Genomic DNA, 25,823 nt, shown 5'->3' on the forward strand with positions numbered 1-25,823 from the left:
AAGAAGAAGTGAAACTATCACTCTTTGCAGATGATATGATACTTGTGTGGAAAACCCAAAAGACTCCACTCCAAATCTGCTAGAACTTTTACAGGAATTCAGTAATGTGTCAGGATATAAAATCAATGCACAGAAATCAGTTGTACTTCTACACACCAATAGAAGAAAAAGAAATTAAGGAGTTGATCCCATTTACAATTACCTCCAAAACCATAAGATACCTAGGAATAAACCAACCAAAGAGGCAAAGAATCTGTACTCAGAAAACTATAAAGTACTCATGAAAGAAATTGAGGAAGACACGAAGAAATGGAAAAATGTTCCATGCTCCTGGATTAGAAGAACAAATATTATGGAACTAGAGCATATCATGCTTAGTGAAATAAGTCAAGCAGAGAAAGACAACTATCATATGATCTCCCTGATATGAGGAAGTGGTGATGCAACATGGGGGCTTAAGTGGGTAGGAGAAGAATCAATGAAACAAGATGGGATTGGGAGGGAGACAAACCATAAGTGACTCTTAATCTCACAAAACAAACTGAGGGTTGCTGGGGGGAGGGGGGTTGGGAGAAGGAGGGTGGGGTTATGGACATTGGGGAGGGTATGTGCTTTGGTGAGTGCTGTGAAGTGTGTAAACCTGGCGATTCACAGACCTGTACCCCTGAGGATAAAAATATATGTTTATTTTTAAAAAGAAGAAGAAGAACAAATATTGTGAAAATGTCTATGCTACCTAAAGTAATCTACACATTTAATGCAATCCCTATCAAAATACTATCCATTTTTTTTTTCAAAGATATGGAACAAATAATCCTAAAATTTATATGGAACCAGAAAAGACCCTGAATAGCCAGAGGAATGTTGAAAAAGAAAGTGAAGGTTGGTGGCATCACAACTCCAGACTTCAAGCTCTATTACAAAGCTGTCATCATCAAGAGAGTATGGTACTGGCACAAAAACAGACATATAGATCAATGGAACCAAAGAAAAAGCCCAGAAATGGACCCTCAACTCTATGGTCAACTGATCTTTGACAAAGTAGGAAAGAATGTCTAATGGAAAAAAGAGAGCCTCTTCAACAAATTGTGTTGGGGAAATTGGACAGCCACATGCAGAAAAATGAAACTGGACCATTTCCTTACACAAACAAAACTAGACTCCAAATGGATGAAAGGCCTTAATGTGAGAAAGGAATCCATCACAATCCTTGAGGAAAACACAGGCAACTCACCCGCAGCAACTTCTTCCTAGAAACATCACCAAAGGCAAGGGAAACAAGGGCAAAAATGAACTATTGGGACTTCATCAAGATCAAAAGCTTTTGCATGGCAAAGGAAACAGTCAACATAACCAAAAGACAATGGACAGAATGGAAGAAGATATTTGCAAACAACATATCAGATAAAGGGCTAGTATCCAAAATCTATAAAGAACTTATCAAATTCAAAACTCAAAGAACATTGGGGCGCCTGGGTGGCTCAGTGGGTTAAGCCGCTGCCTTCGGCTCAGGTCATGATTTCAGGGTCCTGGGATCGAGTCCCGCATCGGGCTCTCTGCTCAGCAGGGAGCCTGCTTCCTCCTCTCTCTCTCTGCCTGCCTCTCTGCCTACTTGTAATCTCTCTGTCAAATAAATAAATAAAATCTTAAAAAAAAAAAAACTCAAAGAACAAATAATCCAATCAAGATATAAGCAGAGGACATGAACAGACATTTCTGCAAAGAAGACATCCAAATGACCAACAGACACATGAAAAAGTGCTCCACATCACTCGGCATCAGGGAAATACAAATCAAAACCACAATGAGATACCACCTCACACCAGTCAGAATGGCTAAAATTAACAAGTCAGGAAACAACAGATGTTGGCAAGGATGCGGAGAAAGGGGAACCCTCCACTGTTGGTAGGATTGCAAGCTGGTGCAACCACTCTGGAAAACAGCATGGAGGTTCCTCAAAAAGTTGAAAATAGAGCTACCCTATAACCCAGCAATAGCCCTACTGGGTATTTACCCAAAAGATGCAAATGTAGTGATCCGAAGGGGCACATGCACCCGAATGTTTATAGCAGCAATGTCCACAATAGCCAAACTGTGGAAAGAACCTAGATGTCCATCAACAGATGAATGTATAAAGAAGAGGTGGGATATACATGCAGCCATCAAAAGAAATGAAATCTTGCCATTTGCAATGACATGGATGGAACTAGAGTGTAGTATGCTGAGCCAAATAAGTCAATCAAAGAAAGGCAATTCTCATATGATCTCCCTGATATGAGGAATTTGAGAAGCAAAGTGGGGGGTTTGGGGAGTAGGAAAGGATAAAATGAAACAAGATGGGATCAGGAGGGAGACAAACTACAAGAGACTCTTAATCTCACAAAACAAACTGAGGGTTGCTGGGGGTGGGGGGTGGGGCTTAGGGAGAGGGTGGTTGTGTTATGGACATTGGAGAAGGTATATGCTGTGGAGAGTGCTGTGAAGTAAGCCTGATGATTCACAGACCTGAACCCCTGGGGCTAATAATACATTATATGTTAATAAAAATATATATGTGAAATCCCCATTCTTCTTAGTGTCCTTCAGGATTCACTGTTTGCAGACTCTTTTTCTCTGTATGTGCCATTCCTCTGGCATATCTTCCATTCAGACCACCTATTAACAGCCAAACATATTATCCCAGAGGTCATGTGAGGGAGGAAGAAATTTAGATATTTTCAAAGCAAGCAGATACTAAAACATCCGGTGCAGGATTTCTTGAAGTGAGTCTATTTCACCTTCTTTAGGTCCTCATACCAATATTTATTAAAGGCACATGACTTTGCTATGCAAGCCCCAAGGATACCGTGATACAATCAGAGAAGATATATGGAATAAAATTCAGAGAACAGTAATAAAGGTTTTCAAAATTGCAATAATAACTCATAAAGGGACAGACTTACTCGGTTCAAGAAATGTCTTAAGTTACAGCTGCTAACCTTAACAGAATCGAAGTATAACTTTCTTCTCTTCCCCTGCTTCCAAGTTTTCAATATTCCCTGGAGGTAATTAAACAGTTTACTATCTACTAGAAGTTTTTTTTTTTTTTTAACTTTAGCTGCTTTTCAAGGAATAAATAAAATGTGTCCCAGATTGTTCAAAAATTGTAAGTTCTATAAACATGATAAAAATAAATGTGCATAATGGAAAATGTCAAGGTTATTTTTTAATCTCCATGGATTTTAGGGGTGTCTGGGTGGTTCAGTCTGTTAAGCATCTGCCTTCAGCTCAGGTCATGATCGCAGAGTCCTGGGATCGAGTCCAGTGCCAGGCTCTCTGCTCAGCAACAGGTTCCCTGTTCAGTGGGGAGTCTGCTTCTCCCTCTGCACAGCACCCCCCTCACTTCATGCTCTCATCCACGCTCTCTCTCTGACTCTCAAAAATGAATAAATAAAATCTTTTTAAAAAAATCTCCATGGATATTTTAAAGGTACAAAACATTACATCTGCATACATGGTAGCAATTTATTTATACCATGAGTATGTTTGCACAAAAGTTGATTACCTCTGTATATATTGCTTGTGGTTGGCAAACAACTTCCAAAACAGGCATACCTTGTCAGCATGCTGTTATATGTAACCATAATAATGAAACAGTTTACCAAGTGCATCCCAGAGGTATGAACTTTCATCTTACACATGAGCAAGGCTTTATCATGAAGTGATATGATGGTATAAGGCCCTTTGCAGCTTCAGTATTCTATGAGTCTATAATGTTCAGTGAAGGAGAATGCCACACATTGCTTATTAGATTGTTTTTCAGGTCACAGTTACAAAAACAAAAATGTCTGTTAGATTTGTTTCTATACTTTTCCTGGTGATGATGTAAAAGTATGATGGGTTCAATTCACCCTGTGTTCCTATAGTGATCCATCCCACTAATGAAACAGTTTCCATACTATAGTATTATCCAAGTTGCAGGGGGCTGGGGGACACACTTCAGGTAGATCTCGAAGCTTCCCTGTTTTTGCCTCGACCCAACCAGTTTGGTTTGTATGTTTCATCTACAGACATTCCTTGTAAGATTCTATTATAAAAGTGCTTCTATTATTAAAGTCAAAGAACAAAAGGAAACCCTATATTGCAAATACGCACACACACACACACACACACACACACACAATACATATGTACATACATGCACTACAAATATACACACATGTGTTCATAGTCAGCACCTGGGCTGAAAAAAAAAAAGGTTGAAACTAAGTTGAATTAATAGTTAATGCATATTATAATATTCCCCTTTGTTAAAAAAAATCCCAAGTCTCTGGGTGTATTATAAATATAAGGGGGGGCCTTCTGCAGGGTGTTTTTTTTTCTTTTTTAAAAATTTTATTTTATTTTTTCAGTGTTCCAAGATACACTGTTTATGTACCACACCCAGTGCTCCATGCAATACGTGCCCTCCTTAATACCCACCACCAGGCTGACCCAACCCTCCCCACAAAACCCTCAGTTTGTTTCTCAGAGTCCACAGTCTCTCATGCTTCTTCTTCCCCTCTGATTTCCCCCAATTCACTTTTCCTTTCCTTCTCCTAATATTCTCCATGTTATTCCATATGCTCCACAAATAAGTGAAACCATATGATAATTGACTGTCTCTGCTTGACTTATTTCACTCAGCATAATCTCTTCCAGTCCCATCCATGTTGATATAAAAGTTGGGTAGTCATTCTTTCTGATGGAGGCATAATACTCCAATATATATGGACTACATTTTCCTTATCCTTTCATCCGCTGAAGGGCATCTTGGCTCTTTCCATGGTTTGGTGACCGGCCATTGCTACTATGATCATTGGGGTACACATGGTCCTTCTTTTCACTACATCTGTATCTTTCGGGTAAATACCCAGGAGCTGCAGGGTATTTTGAGTGGATGTGTCTGCACAGTGGAGGGAGAACCAAGGGGCTGGTGGTGAATGAGCACTGAGCACAGTTATCAAAGGGTTAGGAGACCTGAAATTACTGGAAAATAAATCCAATAGATGAATCTGAACCATATATTTCTAAACAGTACTTTTTCACCTCTTAATCTTTTAGTGTAATGAATGTGAATTGAACAAGTATGGACAACTTTACCTATCCATGTCTGTTGTTAGAATTGCATAAATGGGCACTTTTCCTTGTCTTCTCTTACTTTTTCCAGTCCTATGTCTTGGTAACTCTTGTCACCCAAAGCTCCTCATAGATGCATTTACTAACCTTTGGATGGGAAGGTAAATTTCCTACGTTATCTTACTAATTTTATTAAATTTATAATTTAAACTTCATATTTTTATCTAGCTACAACTATTTTGTCTTTCTAAACAATTATTAGCCAAATTGCATCATTCAATTGCAGGTTTATGGAGAAAAGTAAAAATTCATGGTAATAACTTAATGTGAAATCATCCTAATAAGTTTTTCTCTCTTCTTTGTTTAATTTCCCAATGTTTTAAAATTTTCCAAAATATTTTTTCAATTTAAGGGCAAAGAGAAAAGAATAGCTCATCTTTCATTGGGTTTGTACCTTTGTATATTCCTTATGTAAAGTGATCTATGAATGCCACTGAATTATTTTATAAGGTGAAAATATGCTTTGCTATGATGAAATGAAAATATCAAGGCAACATAATTTAGAAAGAAAAAAGTAAATACTCTTTAATCTTACAAGGAAAGTTACCAAAATAATATAACTGTTGTTATCAAAATGTAAACTAGTTTAAAATATTTACTTTAGGCTTATTTACTTTTTGATATTTTACATTAAGTTAGTATAGCTATAAATTTGTAGTATATAGCTTTATTTACAATGCATAGTAGAGTATAAAGTTAATATAGTTAAATTATTGTAATAGATAAGCATTGGCATGGTTATTTCAATATGAGTTAAAGAAATTTTTGCAGAAGCATGAAAACAAACAGAAATAAATGTAAGTGGAAAACTGACTGGCATACATTCACAGGAAATGCAAAAATGTTGATGAAAAGTCCGGTAAAAGCCTACAAATTTTGAAAAACTTTCCCATGATTCTTGAAAATAACTCATATGTAAAATTTAAAAATTGATTGCAAAATATTCCTTTTATATTTATTTATTAGTTAGTTTCCTGGTATGTCATCTACCTTGAATTTCTGAGTGATTATGCAGGACTCAAGACAGATAAGAAGAGAAAACTAGGAAGGACCCACCTGATGATATAGACCTTGTATATATATCATCCCAAGCCATTTGCTATGGGGAGGGTTATTGTAGGTTTTTGTAAGTAAATGCTTTAGGTTATCTGATGTGCATTTTGGAATGATTCTTTTAGCACTGAGTGGAAGAAAGTTGAGAGCAAAATCAACATAAAACAAGTTAAGTTAGTTAGAAGACTATAAAGATAAACCAGCAGAAGGAAAAAAAAAAATGAACAACGCTGAATAAGAAAGAATCATTAAGAATTGAGTACTGGATTTATAAGAAAATGAGCCTAATATAACTCCCAATCTTAAGAAACTTGTGGGTAGCAAAAAAAACTCCTTTGTCCTTTAAGAGGTCACTTTTCACTATTTTTTGTATATCAGTATCTCCCGACAGTGATGGGAGTTAAGATGAGACCAAGAATGTATGGTGACGCCAGTTTTCAAGGTGAAGGTAGCCTTAATACAGTAAGACTTTGGCCCCTCATCCTTTGGCTGGAGGAGAGAATTCTGATTTTTTTGTCTCACCCTGACCACTTGCACAAACCCATTCAGAGACAGCGATCGCCAGGAAATGACTGCATGGGAGAGGCGTGACTGGCAGGGTAGATATGCAGTCCCACATCGTAGCTCTGGAAGCGTGGTTCCTGAAAGTCAAGCAAGGTAGGCAGGTGCAGAAAGCACAGACTCTCCAAAATTCGTTCATGCTATTCCAGAATTCATTCATGACTGTCAGGGGACCTCCTCCCCTGAAGAGAGTCGTGGAGAGCTGCGTCAGAGGAACACCCGCTGAAACGCGAGATTGGAGTAAAACATCATGCAACCGGCAGCCTCCCCCTGCACGCTTGAGGAGAGCTGGTCATCCCACGGTGCGTGCAAAGGGCAGCCGAGAAAGTCGACCTTGGAAATGAACACGGCTGTGTGGATTATCCCACCTTTCAGCATGATTAAGTTTTTTAAAAACTGAGAAATAACATTAGTGAGACAGAAAAACGAAATGAAACAAAACAAATGAAAATGCACAACTTAACTTGAAGAACAAGGGAAGCAAAGAAGCATCCAGAGGAAGTTCACTAAAAATGACACAGGGCAGCCACTAGAAGAAAATTTGAAGAGAAGGCAAGAAGACAGACCTCTATTAATCAGGAGCACTGGACAGTGAGGAGGGAGTAGCTTAAGATAAATAAGTAACAAGAATTGATAAAACAACAACAACAACAAAAAAACATGAAGAAGGAAAAAGGTATCATACGAAGAGGACTCACAAGGAAAATAAAATTACACACTAAACTAAAATCCAGATTGAATACAATAAGGGACAGAACCCATAACGGAGGTATCTAATCCATGATGGGACAAATCTGAGAAGATTTTCCAAAGCACAAGAGAAGTTTAAAGACAGCCTGATTAGTACAGAGATCATTTCTGTCTTGAAGAGAAGATGAAAGCAAATAGATCAGAAGCAATAATCAAAGAGATGAAAGAGTCCTCGCGAGGCAGATTTACAGTTGCTCACCTTATTGAAGGCAAAATTAATTAAAAATATTTCCACAGGTGGTATTCCTGAACAGAGAGAATTTAAAAACAGACCACTTGCTTTCACTCGAAAATTAGAGTGATAAAACAATTAGGATATTAATACTGGAAACATTACTACATGTATTGATATCTTCATATGGTGCTAGTGATTCTAGGCACTTTATGTGCATTTATTTGTTTAGTCATGTTATTCCCATTTTACAGACAAGGAAACCGAGCCTCAGAAAGGGCGAGGACCTTGACAAAGATCACACAGGTAGCAAACATCAAGAGTGAATTACAAAGCTAAGTCCTGTAACTATGGCTTTATGTCTTGAAGAATATTTTTCAAAACAACACATAGAAAATATTGTGTGATGTAAGATAGAACAGTGAAGGAGATAACACAACAGACACAGTGTGAGTGTTCTGATATAACAAGTAAGCCCACAGACACACAGACACAAAACAAAGCACAAAGATGATACAAGTCAAATCGAATATAACATTATAATAATAAATATCAATCAATTAAGTTGTCTTTAAAACAGAAAAAAAAAACAGGACAGAGAAGAGGAAAAGATGGTCTAAAAAGAATGGTACATGGAAACTGGGAATTACAATATGAACATCAAAGAAAACTAAACTCAAAATTTTTAAAAATGTAAAAGAGGCAAAGGATAATGTTTTATAACAAGTACAGTTCTCAAAAGAGATTGAATTCCTACAAGTTTGTAGTTTCTTTTTTTCATTTTGAATTTTTGAAAAATTCTAAGTATGTATGTCCTTTGTGACACTCTAAGATATATTTTTTTTAATTTTATTTATTTATTTATTTGTCAGAGAGAGAGAGAGAGAGCACAAGCAGCGGAAGTGGCAAGCAGAGGGAGAAGCAGACTCCCCACTGAGCAAGGAGCCTGATACGGGACTTGATTCCAGGACCCTGAGATCATGACCCAAACCAAAGGCAGACTGAGCCACCCAGGCATCCCTAAAATATAATTTAAAATGTAAAAATAGTAACATTAAGAAAAGCATAAATAGAAACATATGAAACCAAGACAATATTAAGAAGAAAAATCAAAACTATATGTTTTTAATGGAAAAGGAACTAATAAAGATAAATGTAGCAAATGTTTAACTACAGAATTGATAAAAATTATAACAAAAACTCTAGGAAATCATGATTAAAGAATTAAGAAATATATAAATGTGGATTAGTAAATTAGAAAAAAATGAATAGACAAATCTGAAACTATCTGCAAATGATAATGAGCTTATATAGGTGTTATATACCTGGCAAAAATGATAGATTAAAAAATGAAAGTATAGGGGTGCCTAGGTGGCTCAGTGAGTTAAGGCTCTGCCTTCGGCTCAGGTCATGATCTCAGGGTCCTGGGATCGAGCCCCGCATCGGGCTCTCTGCTCAGCGGGGAGTCTGCTTCCTCCCTTCTCTCTCTCTGCCTACTTGTGCTCTCCCTCTCTCTGTCTAATAAATAAAATCTTAAAAAAAAAAAAAAAGAAAGTATATATAGGTACAACCGGTAACAAAAATAGAAATATTATCACAGATTCCAGTGAACTTTTTTCAAGTATTAGGATATACTTCAATCAACTCTATGCTAATAATTTTAAAAATATGGCCTAAAAGTATAGTATCCAGTAAATGATAACTAAAATAGACACATACCAAAACTGATTAAGTATATTAGTTATTATAAGAGAAAGGGAATTTAAAGGTTTATGTCCACAATGAGCAGCCCAGATACTTTATATAGTTCAACTCTTCCAAATCTTCAAAGTAAAAAAAAAAAAAAGACTGTTTTTTTTTTTTTCAAATGTGTATAGCACATAGAAAATAAGGATTATTGGGGCACCTGGGTTGCTCAGTGGTTAGGTCTCTGCCTTCAGTTCAGGTCATGATCTCAGGGTCCTGGGATCGAGTCCCGCATCAGGCTCTCTACTCGGCTGGGAGCCTGCTTCCCCTGCTTTCTCTGCCTGCCTCTCTGCCTACTTGTGATCCCCCTCTCTCTCTCTCTCTCTTTCTCTCTTTCTGTCAAATAAGTAAATAAAATCTTAAAAAAAAAAAAGAAAAGAAGGATTATTTTCACAAGTAATCCGGATACCAGTATCTGAGAAAGGTAGTGACTGCAATAAAAATGCAGAACTCTTAAATAAAATACTAGCCAATGTATTATATAAAAACTTGCCAATGTATTACAAGGACAATAGTCAGTGATCAGCTTTGCTCAGGAATGCAGAAGGCTTTCACATTAGAAAATCAATATATGTGAAATACTGCATTAATAGTAAGAAAAACTGTCCAATTTAAACATTCTAACTATGTGGGAGTAAGATATCTGGATGAGAAAGGGAACTGTAGCCTTCTTCTCCAGAAATGCTCACACACACACATGCATACAGAATGGGATACACAATGTCACATATTTCTTTCAAGACCTGTGAAAATTGATAGAATTCATTATCCATTCTTGATTTTTAAAACAATAATGATCTTCCTGATAAACTAATAAAAGTACACCTTCTTAACATTGTATCCAATGGCAAAAGCTAAAAAAGTTTTATGTTGTAGTCAGAAATACAAATATATATGTGTATTATTGCAAATGTTCTCTGATTGTTCTAGTCAGTTTAATAAACCATAGAAAGAAATGAGGTATAAATAGTAGAAATGAGATAAAATTATTATTATGGGTTGATGATGAGATTGCCTATCTAGAAAGTTATAGACTCAACTGAAAAGCAAAATGAATAAGAAAATCTAATAAGGTAGCCAACTCTAACACACACACACACACACACGAGCTTTTTCATACACCAGAAATAACTAATTAGAGAGCAAAACTGAAAGTGTTTCTCTTTACAAAGTTCATACTAAAAAAAATATTCAGAAATAAAATTTTAAAGACTGAAAGAATCTATTTCAAGAAAACGCCATCACTTACAATGAAGAATGATACAGGACTTCAGTAAATGGTTGATAAATCATTCTTCTTGATGGAGAAGTGTGATTTTATAAATCTATCAATTATACTAAGTAATTATAATTGTGTTTATAATTTACCAATATTTAGAATTATAATTTTCCACTAATATAATGTAATATAACATTATAATTCAAAATTTACAATATAAAATTATAATTCTGAATATAATTCACAGGCTGAAAAAAACAGCATAGTCTTGAAATAAGTCCTAGTATATAGAAACATTTATATATGACATTGATGGCATTTCAGAGGAATAGAGAAAGAATAGAAAATTTGAGAAATCAAGTTATGACATTGGCTATCCAGATAAAATTACATTTCATGAAAACGTTCCATTCATAAAAGTAATAAAAAATAAAGAACAAATGTTAAAAACTGTAAGACCCATTTTAAGAAAACTGTTAAATAGATTCATGAAATAAGAAATGAATTCAATAGGGTGTGCCTGGGTGGCTCAGAGGGTTATTCCTCTGCCTTCAGCTTAGGTCATGATCTTAGGGTCCTGGGATCGAGCCCCACATCAGGCTCTCAGCTCAGCAGGGAACCTGCTTCCCCCTCTCCCTCTGCCTGCCTCTCTGCCTACTTGTGATCTCTCTCTCTCTCTGTCAAATAAATAAAATTTTAAAAAAAGAAATGAATTCAATAGTCCAAAATTTAATGCATCAGAATAGGGAATACGTTTTCAAGCAAATGGCCAAGCTAAATTTACAACGTAAATGATGGTCATGATGCTATATGAAATTGAAAATATTTGTGCAAAAGTATATATGTACATGTGTGTCAGTAAAAAGGCAAATGACAAAGGAGAAAAAGAAGAAAAATACCTGTAATATTAGATTTCAAACGATTACTAATTCCTATAACATAAGCTTTTGGGAGCACAATTATACAAAAGCATCAAAAGCCTTAAAAACCTTCATATTTCATCCAAAATCATAACACCTCATCATCAACTCTTAGGAAATTTTCCTAAGAAATTAATCATACATTTGTGCATGTGTGTTCAAAGTTTATCCACTAGGATATTCACTGCAGCATTGTTTAGAAGGGCTTTTAAAAATTGAATCAGTCTGGTTGGTTCCACCAAATCAACGATTGGAAACATTTCGGTAAAATTGCCTGCTCTTTATAGGAATGTGTGTGGGTACAAGAGAATGCCATCCTCTCCACATTACCCCCAAAGACTCTCCAATACAGATCAAACAGGGATTCATAGGGGAGATAGTTGAGATGTTATACACATTATTTAGAAAACAACTTTGAAGCCCCATTAAGCGACCCCATCTTCACCATGTTGCTGCTGAGGTCCCTTTTTCTCCCACACCTTTACAGAGGACCTACCTTCTGGCTCCTATTGCCTGCCCCCTGAATTTTCAAAATGACCCTTCATATCTCCCTTCGTTTTTATGCACAGAGCAGTTCACCTACACCCCGGCTTCTCCCTCCAGTGTTGCCCAGTCAAATCTGTGGCCTGTCCAGCAAACCACAGCTTTTTTTTTTTTTTTTAAGGATTTTATTGATTTATTTGACAGACAGAGATCACAAGTAGGCAAAGAGGCAAGCAGAGAGGAGGAAGCAGGCTCTCTGCAGAGCAGAGAGCCCATTGAGGGGCTTGATCCCAGGACCCTGTGTTCACGACCCGAGTCGAAGGCAGAGGCTTTAACCCACTGAGCCACCCAGGCGCCCCAAACGACAAGCTCTTGAATGATGAGGCCTACCCTCATCAGAAGACAGCAGAGGCTTGCAAGTAACTATTTTCTTTATAAATAAATTAACTAACTAGCTATCCCTAATTAATTATTTATGTATGTGTAAATAAACATATATGTGTACAAGTGCTTATGTATACAGCGGTGTTTGCTGCTTTGTGGCAAGGTGGTTAAGAATAGTCCTGCCTTCCTGCATGGGTCAGGAAAAGCTAGACAATGTCATCATCACCAAGAACTCCCAAATCCCAGTGATTTAACACAATAAAAGTCTATCTCTGGCTCATGTCATGTCTACTGTGTGTTCAGACATTTCTCGAGGGCAACTGTTCTCTTTCTGGTGACTTAGGGACCCAGTATGTTTCAGCTGTGTCCTTCTGTTTTCTCAGACATGAGCCATCCATATTCACCATGCAAAGAGAGACTGAAGAACTGAATGGTGCATGGGCTTTTCGCCATCACCTCCTGGACGTACACACATTATTTCCACTCACATTTCAATGGCCAGAGCGGATCAAATTAGCACCACATAATGACAAGGGACAGAGAAGTGTAGTCTTCTGAGAATAAGAGATAAGGAATGGAATCTCATGAACAAAGCTTTGTCTCTGCCACACTTCTCCACTCATGTCCGACTGTCCTCCAGCAAGGAGGAAATGGTGCTAGGGGCACCTGGCCGGCTCAGTCTGGAGAGCAACTCTTGATCTTAGGGTCATGAGTTTGAGCCCCATGTTGGGTACAAAGATTACAAGAAAGGAAGACAGGAAGACAGGAAGGAAGGAAGATAGAGGGAGAGAGGGAGGAAGGAAAGAAGGAAGAGGAAAATGACTCTACTACAGTATCCAATATTGTGTCCAGGATTTGCCTTCATAACCACAGCAACTGGGTCACTGCCTGGTAGGTAGTAGGTTCTCAGTGTTTGTTGTGAAATATATAGCTGACAGACTACCTGAATAGATGTGTAAATTATCAAAAATAAGAGCAGCCAAGATATCTGACCATACTCAGTGCTACAGAGGAATGTCTGTTGCTTGCTGCTACTCTTAGGACGGCCACACTTGTTAGCCTGACACCCAGGGCCATACGCATCACGACATAACCCTCCTCTCTGGGGCCATTTCCTATCACTTGTACACACATAGTTTGAAAGATAGTTACACAGAACTCTGTGTGATTCCTCAAACAGTCACTGTGTCTTTTCTCACACTTCTGAGCTTACGGCCAGGCAGCACCCTCTCCCTGAAATGCCACTTTTCTCCTTATGCTCCAATGTCAACATTAGCTCATTTTTCAGGATGTGGAATAAATGTCTTCTCCTTAAGAAGGATTCCAAGTAAAAAATAAATCAATCTATCTTTCTTTCTTTCTTTCTTTCTTTCCTTTCTTTCTTTCCTTCTTTCTTTTTCTTTTTTTCCATCTGTCTGTCTCCATAGGGCTTATCCACACTTCTGCTGACCTTGTCTCCAGTCATGTTCTTGTCTCCATGTCCTTCTTCCCCACAAGGCTAGAACCCACTGAGGGAAGCTTCTTCTTTGCCCTAGAATCATATTCGATTATCTCATACTCCTATGAGATTCTTTCCTACCACCCACCACAGTGTCTGACATTGAACGTACACTTCAATATATGTTCATTTTTTAAAGATTTTATTTATTTATCTATGGAGGGGGCACAGGCAGGGGATGCGGCAGGCAGAGGGAGAAGCAGGCTCCCCACTGAGCAAGGAGTGGGGGACTCATCCTAGGACCTTGCAATCATGACCTGAGGGAAAGACAGATACTTAACCCACTGAGCTACCAAAGTATCTCAGTATGTGTTCATTAAATAATGACCCAGGGTTGAGTGGGAAGACTTTCTTCTTTCCTTCTTGGGTTTTAGCTCATGGGGTTCTTGTGCATCTGCTTATTGAAACTAGGATGTATAATACTTGAATCCTGTGGAGAGCTGAGTGAGTCAGCCTCCACCATGGGCCTCATCTCAAGCTGAGATCGGGATCCTCCTGATTCTGGGAAAACTTGCTATATGGGGTCCTGCAGAGAAAGCATTCCTGCTCATTTTTGGTCTGGAGGGAGAGGGGTGTACCATAAAAGTAACATTTAGATTATGGTCCATTTAAATATCTTTAAATTGGGGCACCTGAGTGGCTCAGTGGATTAAAGCCTCTGCCTTCGGCTGGGGTCAGGATCCCAGGCTCCCGGGATCAAGCCCCACATCGGGCTCTCTGCTTGGTAGGGAGCCTGATTCCTCCTCTCTCTCTCTCTGCCTGCCTCTCTGGCTACTTGTGATCTGTCAAATAAATAAATAAAATCTTTTTAAAAATAAATAAATATTTTTTTAATTATCTGAAAATGTCATCTGAAGCTCTGGTCTTGCTTCACACCATTTAAAAAGAAAAAAAAAGCAAACAAAAGCCATGCCAAAACTTTATTGCCATTTTCAGGGTCATGTCATTATAACCTCATCATTGGGTTACTTTTGAAGATGCATTACAGAATATGGTAAATTGAAAGTTTAATTTTTTTTTAAGGATTTTATGTATTTATTTGAAAGACAGATCACAAGTAGGCAGAGAGGCAGGCAGAGAGAGGGGGGAAAGCAGGCTCCCTACTGAGCAGAGAGCCCGATTGGGGGGTCGATCCCAGGACCCTGAGACCATGACCTGAGCCGAAGGCAGAGGCTTTAACCCACTGAGCCACCCAGGCGCCCCGAAAGTTTAAATTTCTTAACCTGATTTATTTATTTACTTTTAAAGATTATTTATTTATTTATTGGAAAGACAGAGATCATAAGCAGGCAGAGAGGCAGGCAGAGAGAAAGGAGGAGGCAGGCTCCCCGCTGAGCAGAGAGCCCGATGCGGGGCTCGATCCCAGGACCCTGAGACCATGACCTGAGCCGAAGGCAGAGGCTTTAACCCACTGAGCACCCAGGCGACCCTTAACGTAGTTTATTTTTAAGGTAATGTACTCTATAGTGACTAACATAACAAAATAAAAAATACTATTTAAAACAAAAAATATATATAAATATAAAATAAAACAAGATTTAATGGGCTCAATTAAAACAATTCTGACTCAACACATTTCTCTCGGGTTAAATGTCTTTCAGTGCGAATATTGTCAAGTGCTGGTAATTATGGAGAATATATTTTTCAAACATTAACTACAATAAAAATTGTGAGATCCAAAAATTTAAAGTAACTTTTTAAGAATATTAAATTAAGCCAATACAGCTATTTGATTTTTTTTATTAAGTCACCTCTAACTTACTCATTTATATGTCACCCTCAAAATGTGTAAGTTATGTCATACACATGAACACACATACAAGTTAACCTCTGTGTTATATATTTAGGTAGGACATTTTATCAGGATTGTCAGTCATGTTACCCACAAAGGTTTTTAAGATAGTTCTGTGCTCTCCAAACTTTAAAACAATGTCGTAGGTTACATGTATATGGTACATAATTATCTATTTTTAAAATATTCATTTCTAAACAAATCAGTGGATAGAAATACATTGAAAGGATGCAGGCTTTCTAACCTATTTTTAAAATAAATCTAAGATATATAATAGAGAATTTAGAATTCAGCATGCTTGCTCTCAAGATAAAATTTCTGGAGGTCTTTGGGTATAATCAGAGCAAAAAAATATGAATTAAAACTATTTATTATATAATTTTATTCAGTCATGGTAGTAGATTCTTATGTACACATATGTCTGGAAATATGTAATCATAAGAAGAAGAAGTTTTTTTTTTTTTTTAAAGATTTTATTTATTTATTTGACAGAGAGAAATCACAAGTAGATGGAGAGGCAGGCAGAGAGAGAGAGAGAAGCAGGCTCTCTGCTGAGCAGAGATCCCAATGCGGGACTCGATCCCAGGACTCTGAGATCATGACCTGAGCCGAAGGCAGCGGCTTAACCCACTGAGCCACCCAGGCACCCCAAGAAGAAGAGTTTTATGGCTGCTTTCATTCTCTGGCTTTGAATAAAAGCAAGGACAATGTAGCTAACCATGTGTTTGTAACTTACCCACTCTTATTCTTAAGTTCCAAATTTTTACAATTGCTGAGTAGCTAGGTAGGAAATATTAAATTTGAATGTATATAAAACTGCAAAATATTGTAACATAAATTATTAGTTTTGAGAATATGTATGTTTTAGGAATAATATATTTAGACATAATAATAATTATCACAGTGAATCTGGTGTCAGTAAATTTAAAATATTTCTAGATTATAGTACATTATATAATATTTGGCCAGATTCAATAAATACTATTTAGTCCAGATTTTAAATATTTGTTTTTATTTTACATTTACAAAAATCTATGCTTATTTGGATTTATGAGTGGAGTTTTGATTTTATGTATTTCCACAAGCAAATCCTCACTTTTCCATTTTTCCTCATGGGAAAAAAAAATGACATCAATGTCAAAATCCTCTGGAATAGAAATATCCACAGAGCTGGCAAACTAGACAGTCACGAGATCAAGTTCAATAGATTATCTGAGGAGAATTGCTAACTATGGGTAATTATTTTAATATGTATCATTAGGCCATATTTTTTGTGGTGTGCAGTCTTACATTGTTTCCTTGTTTTTAGCCCAAGGACATATTTCAGTGTCATAATTTGTTCCTCTTAATGTGACTATTAGTTGTATTTTAGGAGTGATTTGTAGATTTTTTTGACAAGGGACGGGGGTTCTTCATATTATAAATAAATTACAGAAAATCGGGCCCAAACTATTACTCCTCATTATGCTGACAGTTTAGAGGAGTCACAGCTCACAAGCTTGGCTGACTTAAATTTTCAGTCCCTCCTCTCTTGGTTGAAAATTTTTGTTTCTCCATCATGGTTGACAAGGCTTTGTCTTCTACAAATGGCTCGCCTTGTGTGCCTATTAACCACTGACCTGCCTTGCCTGCCTTTAAAAACTGATAAAGCTCTGAGAGGTCCCATTGTCTGGTCTAAAACCATCCCCCAAGGTCTGAGCAAACCAGAACAAAGAAGACTCACAGTTGTGCAGACTAACTTGTCCAATCCATGTAAAATTCTCCCTCCATCAGCCTTTCTCAGGTGGGAAAGCTGGCACCAGAGACAATGGGAGCCTGGCCAGGGGGTCCCAGCTGGGGATCTCTGGCGGGCCAGCCAGGATCTGAATCCCACTAGGAGATCCAGGCATCTCCATCTCGCCTCTACTATGTTGGGAGAGATGGTGCATTGGTGGTGAATAGAGTGATGTTTTTGCATTTCTTCCCCTACAGTGAGCATTTTAGTTTGATCCGCCATGAGGCTGTCGTAACAAAGCAAAGTTTGGGACCAACAATCCCTCACTGTGGCATCAAGACCTTATAAACTAATTGTGTCTACCTTCGTGGGTTACATGTCGCAGGTGACTATTTATATCTGGGGAAGATGATCCTTCTTCCCCGTGTCTCTAAACTAAGGCAGAGAGCACCCCAGTATATTTATTTCTTCTCTCTCATATGAAGCACTGAGTACAATTCTGATCCTTGGGAAGTGTGACAGCTTACGGCTGTCAGCCCTAACAGAAGGCTCCGTCGTAAAAGGATGAGTATTATGTCTCTTTCATAAGAATTAAAGATCTGATCTGACCACAGCTCCATGGACGCTGATCAGGGAGAGGGGCTTCTTCAAAAATGGAAGACACATGATTACCTTTTATGGGTGAGATATTCTAATTATTCAGCGGGGATTCATTTCAGGTTACAGGATTTTTATTGGAAATCGTTTCATTTTCAGTACCTGTCATTTGAACTGGACAACGAAAAGGCACATATAAGAATTACTGGAGCACAAGGCCAGGCCCTCTGCAATTTGCATACACCCATATAATATAATTTTTATCTTCTTTTCACATAGGAAGGCTACGAAATTGTACATATCATCCGCAGACCGCTGCCTAGCATAGTGGTTGGGGCAAACTGTTAATAAAAATAATAATAATGCAGGAAATTCAATTTTAGGAGTGAGCTATATTTATCCACACAAGGAGAGCCTTCTCAGATGCTAACTAGAGCAACGGAGGGGAGAAAGTATATTTTCTCCTGTTTTTCTACTTTTTTTTCTTCCTTTCTGTTCACCACATTCAAAATGAACGTAGTGCATAATTTCCCGCAGCAACTTGGTCATTTCAGTAATGAAGATTAAACAAAAAGCAGACAGATGAGTAAGGAAAAAAAAAAACTGTAAGCAAATAAGCAAGAGTTAAAATCTATATGTTGTCTGACTAATGTATGCCACCGGTTGATCCTGGGTCTATTAAAGCAATATGTGAAGCTATTACGTTTGGTTTGTGAGGACTATCACCAGAACCAGACAGAATACTCTTGCACGAAGCACTTACACTCGTGCCTGCTCCTATCCTGAGAGATGCTGTTTGTCACCATTCAAATGAGGCTTCCAGAAGACACCTTGTCTTCAGAAAATATCACCTTGTCAATAAATTTGCATTTCATATGTTGCAGAATTATTCTAGGAAGTGCCTTTTAGAATGGCGTTCCTAAGGCACTGCCTTTCCAACTGTTTAAGATTCATACAGCTTTGCCTTAAAGGCTTCTTCTCAAGCTCCCTCTGCACATTTCCCACAAGCTCACGTTATCCTACAGACCCACGACCACCCAGGCCAGGAGGAGACAGATGAGATCCGTGGGACCATGGATGACAAGTGGCACTATTTTCCCCCTCGGGGAGGAGCGGGGGGCCTGCCCACCTAGGAGTCACTCGATAAACGTGGAAAAAGAATTGATGGCGGTGAGTTAAAATGGAAGGATGGGGAACACTGGCGATGAGAAAAGGCAAAGGGAGCTATGGGCTAGTAGGACACCAGACAGCCATGGGCCTCTGCCCAAGCCCTTGCCAGCAGTTCTTAGCCTCCCGGTTCTCAGTTCAAGAAGTACTGATTAAACAGGTAGTCATGGGGCGCCTGGGTGGCTCAGTGGGTTAAGCTTCTGCCTTTGGCTCATGTCATGATCTCAGGGTCCTGGGATCGAGCCCCGCATCGGGCTCTCTGCTCAGCGGGGACCCTGCTCCCCCCTCTCTCTCTGCCTGCCTCTCTACCTTATTGTGATCTCTCTCTGTCAAATAAATAAAATCTTTAAAAAATAAATAAATAAATAGGTAGTCGTTAGGACTGATTCATTCTTCCACGGACTCTAATATAAGCTTCAACGTAGTCTATACATGAGGGCTTTTAGGGAGAGGTATGGATTAAGAAGAGCATGAGGGACGCCTGGGTGGCTCAGTGGGTTAAGCCGCTGCCTTCGGCTCAGGTCATGATCCCAGGGTCCTGGAATCGAGCCCCACTTCGGGCTCTCTGCTTAAGCAGGGAGCCTGCTTCCCCCTCTCTCTGCCTACTTGTGATCTCTGTCTGTCAAATAAATAAATAAAATCTTAAAAAGAAGAAGAAGAGCATGAGAAGGCAATCAATTAAATCAATTATTGCCAAAGGTCAAAGGGACCCGGCATCTTTTTAATGAATTCAATTTTTACTAACTGATGGCCTCAGAGCCCTCTGAAGTTTCTCCCTTGTCCGCTGTAAGGTTAACTTGGATATGAACATGAACTCGGCAGCTTACAGGTATACACGACACTCTATTAAACAGGACCGTTCCCTATCATAACATCCTCGTTCCCAGCACACTCAGTGATCCTCGCCCAGCCTCCTGGCAAGGAAGCCTTCAACGCACACCACCTGTGAGCAGGGATTCCGGGAACATCATCTGAAGAGAGCCCGGTGTCAAAAAATTCCTATCGACACTTTGATCACAAGCAGCGTGGGACTGAAAAGTTTTTGAACAACAAACCATTTGAGTGTGTGTAACGTGCTTGTGAAAATATTCAAGGCATAATTAGATAAATAACAGATCCAGGGTCTATTTTTACTTTGCCTTGATGAGAAGCTTTGCAGGAGAGACTGCTGGTAGTTAATTCTCCTTAACAACAATCTGTGTAATCACAAACCCCAATTAGCCGTGCCTGTTCTATGCTATACAAACTATTTCCTTAGCGCTTCACATCACTACTTTGTAATTAGCTTTCATCTACACGAGCTTTGACTAAAAAAATATAAAAGAGTCTAAGTGATTGTACTGCCACTCAGTATTCTGAGAAATAATCGCCTGCGATTTCAATCAGATTAATTTTATCACCCGTATTAAGGAAAATTACCTCCCTCTTCACTCTCTACAGCTGAGGGCTATTTCATTTCCTGAGATGTTCATAAAAGCATAATATAAAGCAATCTGTAATTGTAAATATCCTTCCCTAATAACTTTGAGATATTTCCTTAATACATCTTTACATTTGGAGTTTCCGTTCCATAAAATACAGTAACAAGTGCTCTATTATGTTTTAAGTGTGTGCTGTTAAGCCGGACAACTCAGTGCTGTCCTTCCTGTTTTTACATAGGGTTATATTTAACTTGCAGATAATGGGAACAAGGTTTAAAAGTGATGGAGCGGAATAATGGCGTTACAGCAATAATATATCTTGCCTTGGTGAGGAATAGAACTTTACGGCCCTATTTCAGGTCGGCCAACACTGATACCATTTTTCACAGCCTGACAATTTCACCTTCACCCAAACTCCAAGTGAGTTTTAAACACCCTTTCCAGCCAGGACACAAGCCTCTCGCTACTGGTCTGTCCTTTCTTGTGGACCTCTTGGAGAAGAAACAAAAGAGGAGGGAGGAAAAATGAAGGGGGGGGGGGAAGACTATCCTTGAGATCCCCAAACGTGGCAATCCAAAGTGTTGAGACCTTCTGCTAAGAGTGAGTGGTTACAGGAAGGGTTTCGATACTGGACCTGCGGGTGGATGTAACTTCCCAAGTAGACCAAGGGCATTCTCACAGTTCCCTTCATCGGGGCCAGAGCAGACAGGTGCTCTGATGTGGCAGCAGGCGACCATCCGTGCCTTGCTGAACATGACACTGCAGCCCACTGCCTGCCTGACAAGACGATTTATTAGGTGGGTCATTCCATCAGAGTTGTAACTGGAAGGTGAATTTTAGAACTGCTCAAGATTCTGAGCTCAAAAGCATGTCAGAGCCACAGTGCTGGAGACCCTGGGGAGTCTACCTGAATCCTTGCTGATAATATTAAAATATAATTTGTATCCTCAGCTCCCAATCCATAGTTTCATGCATAAAAAGTCTACCAGCATCTAAGACCCGGCACACCTAGACAACACGCACAACTGTATATATCTGTCCTGGTGGGCATAGGTCATTTAAATTTGATAAAGACCACAGGGGGTAGGCTGGCAAGGATGGGAAGTTCCATTGCTCTGTGCAGTGGACCTTGAATTGTTCTCATATAGTCAGGCCCCGTAGGGAAATGAAGTGTTTAGACGGCTTTAATCTGCTCCCCTGCAGCAAACACAGTAGCTTTTGCCAGCTCAACTCGAAAGTGTTCCCCCTTGCTTAACATTCTTCATTCCTCTCTGTCTCCTGACAGGTTTGCACAGGTTTTGTGGGGTTTTTTTTTTTTTTTCTCTTGAAAAATCATGCAGTGTGGACCAAAACTTTGGAGTTCAAAATAGGAAAGGGAAATAAAAAATTAAGTAAAACCATTTGTTCCTTGCTTGGTCTCCCAACGCAAGAGGGGACGCAAGGAAGGCACGCATTCGTGTGTGAAAGAATGCTCAGTGAGAAAGGTGCAGAGAGCCCGTTGTCCGTATTGCTACTTTTCTCCGACAGTGTTCTGACCCGAGTGCTGATGTAGGCCATACTGGGGAATCGCAACTGAGATCTGGGGCAACCTGTGACTTCTCACTATCTCTGAGGACAGGCCTTCTAGGGCAGTGGCACAAAACTGAGACCCTGCAAACTAATTAGCTCCTTCACTTTATTTCTCTTGCTGTTGCTGTAGGCAAAAGAAAACGCTTTAATGCTTGTTCTTGCCGTGTCTATTTTCATGCTTCCATCATGACAGAAGAACGTTTAGACATGAAGGTGTCATTTGCAGTTATGAAGAAGACTCAGACTTGTGCATTTCACAAGAAATCCAGCATCCTCTCAGACACAGCTGTCAGACGGCCATTTGGCAGCACAGACTTGACCCTGACCAGGGAAACCCTGGTTTATGACAGCTATAGGTCGAAGTACTACTTTTATTATTAATTATACCTCCCAGCATCACAAACACTCATGGACCATTGCAAGGTGAAGTGATTTAGGGTCAACGAGTTAAAGCCCAAGGATGTGTATGTGTGTATGTGGAGGAATAAAAACTTTATATGGCACACGTGATGCTTCCAAAAGATAATCTACATTTTGAGCACTACTCTGTTGGATGTTAATAATGAAAATAGTCTTTCGGAGGAAGCTGGATTTCCTGCTATTTTCTCTGAAGCACTAAAGGTGTTAAGGAAAAGCCAGCAGGCCTAGGGATTGTAGTGACAGAGATGTATGTTCGCAACAGTTGGGCTGATGAGTGGGGATCAGAGAAGACCAAATAAGTAAATACAAAGCATATCAGGTGCAATCTCCCATTCTGTCCTGTTCGGTGGGCTCCCTTAGGAAAAACTCAAAAAATCTTTGCTTTTATGGAGATTGAATTACACAACCAATATGAAGACTTTTCTTTCACAATGTAGGAAAATTATGCAGGGAATGTGATTTCTTTTTTTTTTTTTTTTAAAGATTTTTTATTTATTTATTTGACAGAGAGAGATCACAAGTAGGCAGAGAGGCAGGCAGAGAGAGAGAGAGGGAAGCAGGTTCCATGCTGTGCAGAGAGCCCGATGCGGGCCTCGATCCCAAGACCCTGAGATCATGACCTGAGCTGAAGGCAGCGGCTTAACCCACTGAGCCAACCAGGCGCCCAGGGAATGCGATTTCTTAACCTGTGAATTCTAAAATTTTGTAAAAGGCAGTTTGGTTAGGATCATCGCTTTCAAATAGAGCTTCAAAGAGTTATGACACTTCATTTTGTAATTCCTAGCCAATGGTTTTTATTGAACATTTACTATATGCCGAATGCTATTATTCCAAGAGCTGACTGTGGCTATGAGAGGGAAGATCCTTTTTAACACAGTACATGGAAAGGATATTCAAAAACTTTTTCCTTGTTTCCTTATTTCCTTTTTTTTTTTTTTTTTTTTCCTTTTTGGCACTCAGTCACTGTTAGTTACAGAGGTAAGTAAACTGAGAAAGAGATGCAGAGCCTGAAAACTATGAAATCTTTTTTACAAGTTTTTGCTTCACATTACCAGGAAATATTTATTCCAGAGGTTAAGAGCAGAGAGACTCTAATAGCCTAGCACATTTAAAGTTTGCATTTGTAATAATAAAAAGCAACTGAAAATTAAGGTATCTATACTAATTTGAGGTCTTAATTTCAATGCGGAAAGTCAGAAATGCTTAATTTGATTCTTAAGAGATGCTATTCATAAAACAAACAAACAAAACCAACCCAGCTTCATTAGCAGAGGTAAGCTAACTGCATGACCCAGACTCACTGCCCAGCCTAGTGGCTAGGACCTGAGCGGACTGCTCTCATCTGCCATCATCTGTCAGAATTGGCTTAAGGGAAAAAGGGTTGGCTACCATGATCGTGAGAACCCATTTTGTCTATAGGCAGGAAATGCTGACCTGACTCTCTTGAGCACGGAGCACTGTGGACAAGCAACGAAAGCAGGATGACACTATTAAAACAATATTCACTTACGCTGGAAAAGTAAAAGCTAATTTAAAAACAAGATGATGATGATGATGATGATGGCAAGGCCACTGGGAGCTACACTTTGTGTAGGTTTACTAGGCCTGTAGGAAGTCTTCCTAGAGACTGTATGACCTTGGAGAGAAAGCAACTGAAACCCAGTGCTGTTAATGGTCTTATGGGTGTCATTCAAGATTGAGGGGTATACGAGTCCAGTGTTAGAAGTGATGGGAAAATCCCCCAATTTCAATGGGTGAGGTTGCAAATTACATGAGCCTAATGGTTTCAAAATACACTGCTTCTGTTGCTCAGGGATGTATTAGTCTGCACAGGTTGCTATAACCAATACCTCAGAGTAGGTGGTTTAAAGGACAGAAGTGTATTTTCTCACTATTGTGGGTACCAGCAGGATTAGTGTCTGGTGAGGGCTTCCTCCTTAGGTTATAGGCAGCTGCTTTTGATTGTGTCTTTCTATGACCTTTCCTCAATGATTATGTGCACATACATATGTGTGTACTCATGCACACACACAGATCTCTGTTATCTCTTTTCATAAGAACACTAATCCTATTGGATCGGGGCCCATCCTTATGCTCTCATTTAACCTTAATTATGTCCTTAGAGGCCCCATTCCCACATTCAGCCCTAGTGAGGGTCGTGATGACCTTAGATAGCTTCACAAAATAGAAATGGGGAGGATGGAAATGAGCCTTGGTGAAAAAGTTCAACTGCATCGCGCCATTGAAGAATCATGGCTGCTGACGACAACATTTTTAAGAACCTGCTGTGTGCAAATGTCAAACAAGGAGTAAAGCATGGTCCACATCCTCAAAGACCTCATAGTCTCTCTCATCCCCTGCAGGATTTAATGTTCAGACAAGAAGTCTAGGCTTTCTTGTGAATGGAAGTAAAATTGTGCTATTTTTTTTTTTTTTACTTTGTTTTGATTTGTTTCAGAAGAGTCTTTCTCTCGGCTTAATTTAAATAAAGCCACATGAAAATTTGACTCATTTCTTGGAAGGCTAGTGTGAGCTGTCCAAGCTCACCATACCCAGCACTTGCCTTGTCAGTTACGTACCAGCCACAGCAAGGAGCAGGCATGAAGTAGAACCCGTACATTGTTGTAGAATGAGCTTAAGAATAAAGAATGGACTTTAGACTACACAAAAATAGTTCAAACATATCAATATACAATTATACCAGTAAAACATCTCCCTGCTGAATATTTCCTGGTAGGATAGTTCTTGGTGGTTTTTTGTTTGCTGCTTTGATTTTTTGTGTGCTTATGTTATTTTCTTGCTTTTCTAGTATTTCTTTTTTAGCTATATATCTTTGTTTTCCCCCTTAGTGGTCTCTTTAGCATCTATCATGACTCTTTAATTTATCTCAGTTATTTGCACTGAAATAACACCATGACCTATATAAGAACCTTACAAGAATGCCCTGCCTCTTCCCAATTTCCCTCTTCCCAATTTCCGTTCTCACAAATTTTTGCATATATTAAGAAACCCCACAATATGTTGTTATTAATTATCCTTTAGACAGCCAATTATCTTTTAAATAGCTTGAAAAATGAAAAAAATACATTTACTCCTATATTTACTATCTTTGGCATTCTTCATTTTGTATCAACCCATATTTCCATCTGGTCTTATATATATTTAGCCCAAAGAACTTCCCTTAATATTTCTTGTAGCAC

This window comes from Mustela putorius, unplaced genomic scaffold (assembly GCF_011764305.1).
Source record: "Mustela putorius furo isolate JIRA1106 unplaced genomic scaffold, ASM1176430v1.1 tig00000224_pilon_pilon_pilon, whole genome shotgun sequence".
Taxonomy (NCBI): domain Eukaryota; kingdom Metazoa; phylum Chordata; class Mammalia; order Carnivora; family Mustelidae; genus Mustela; species Mustela putorius.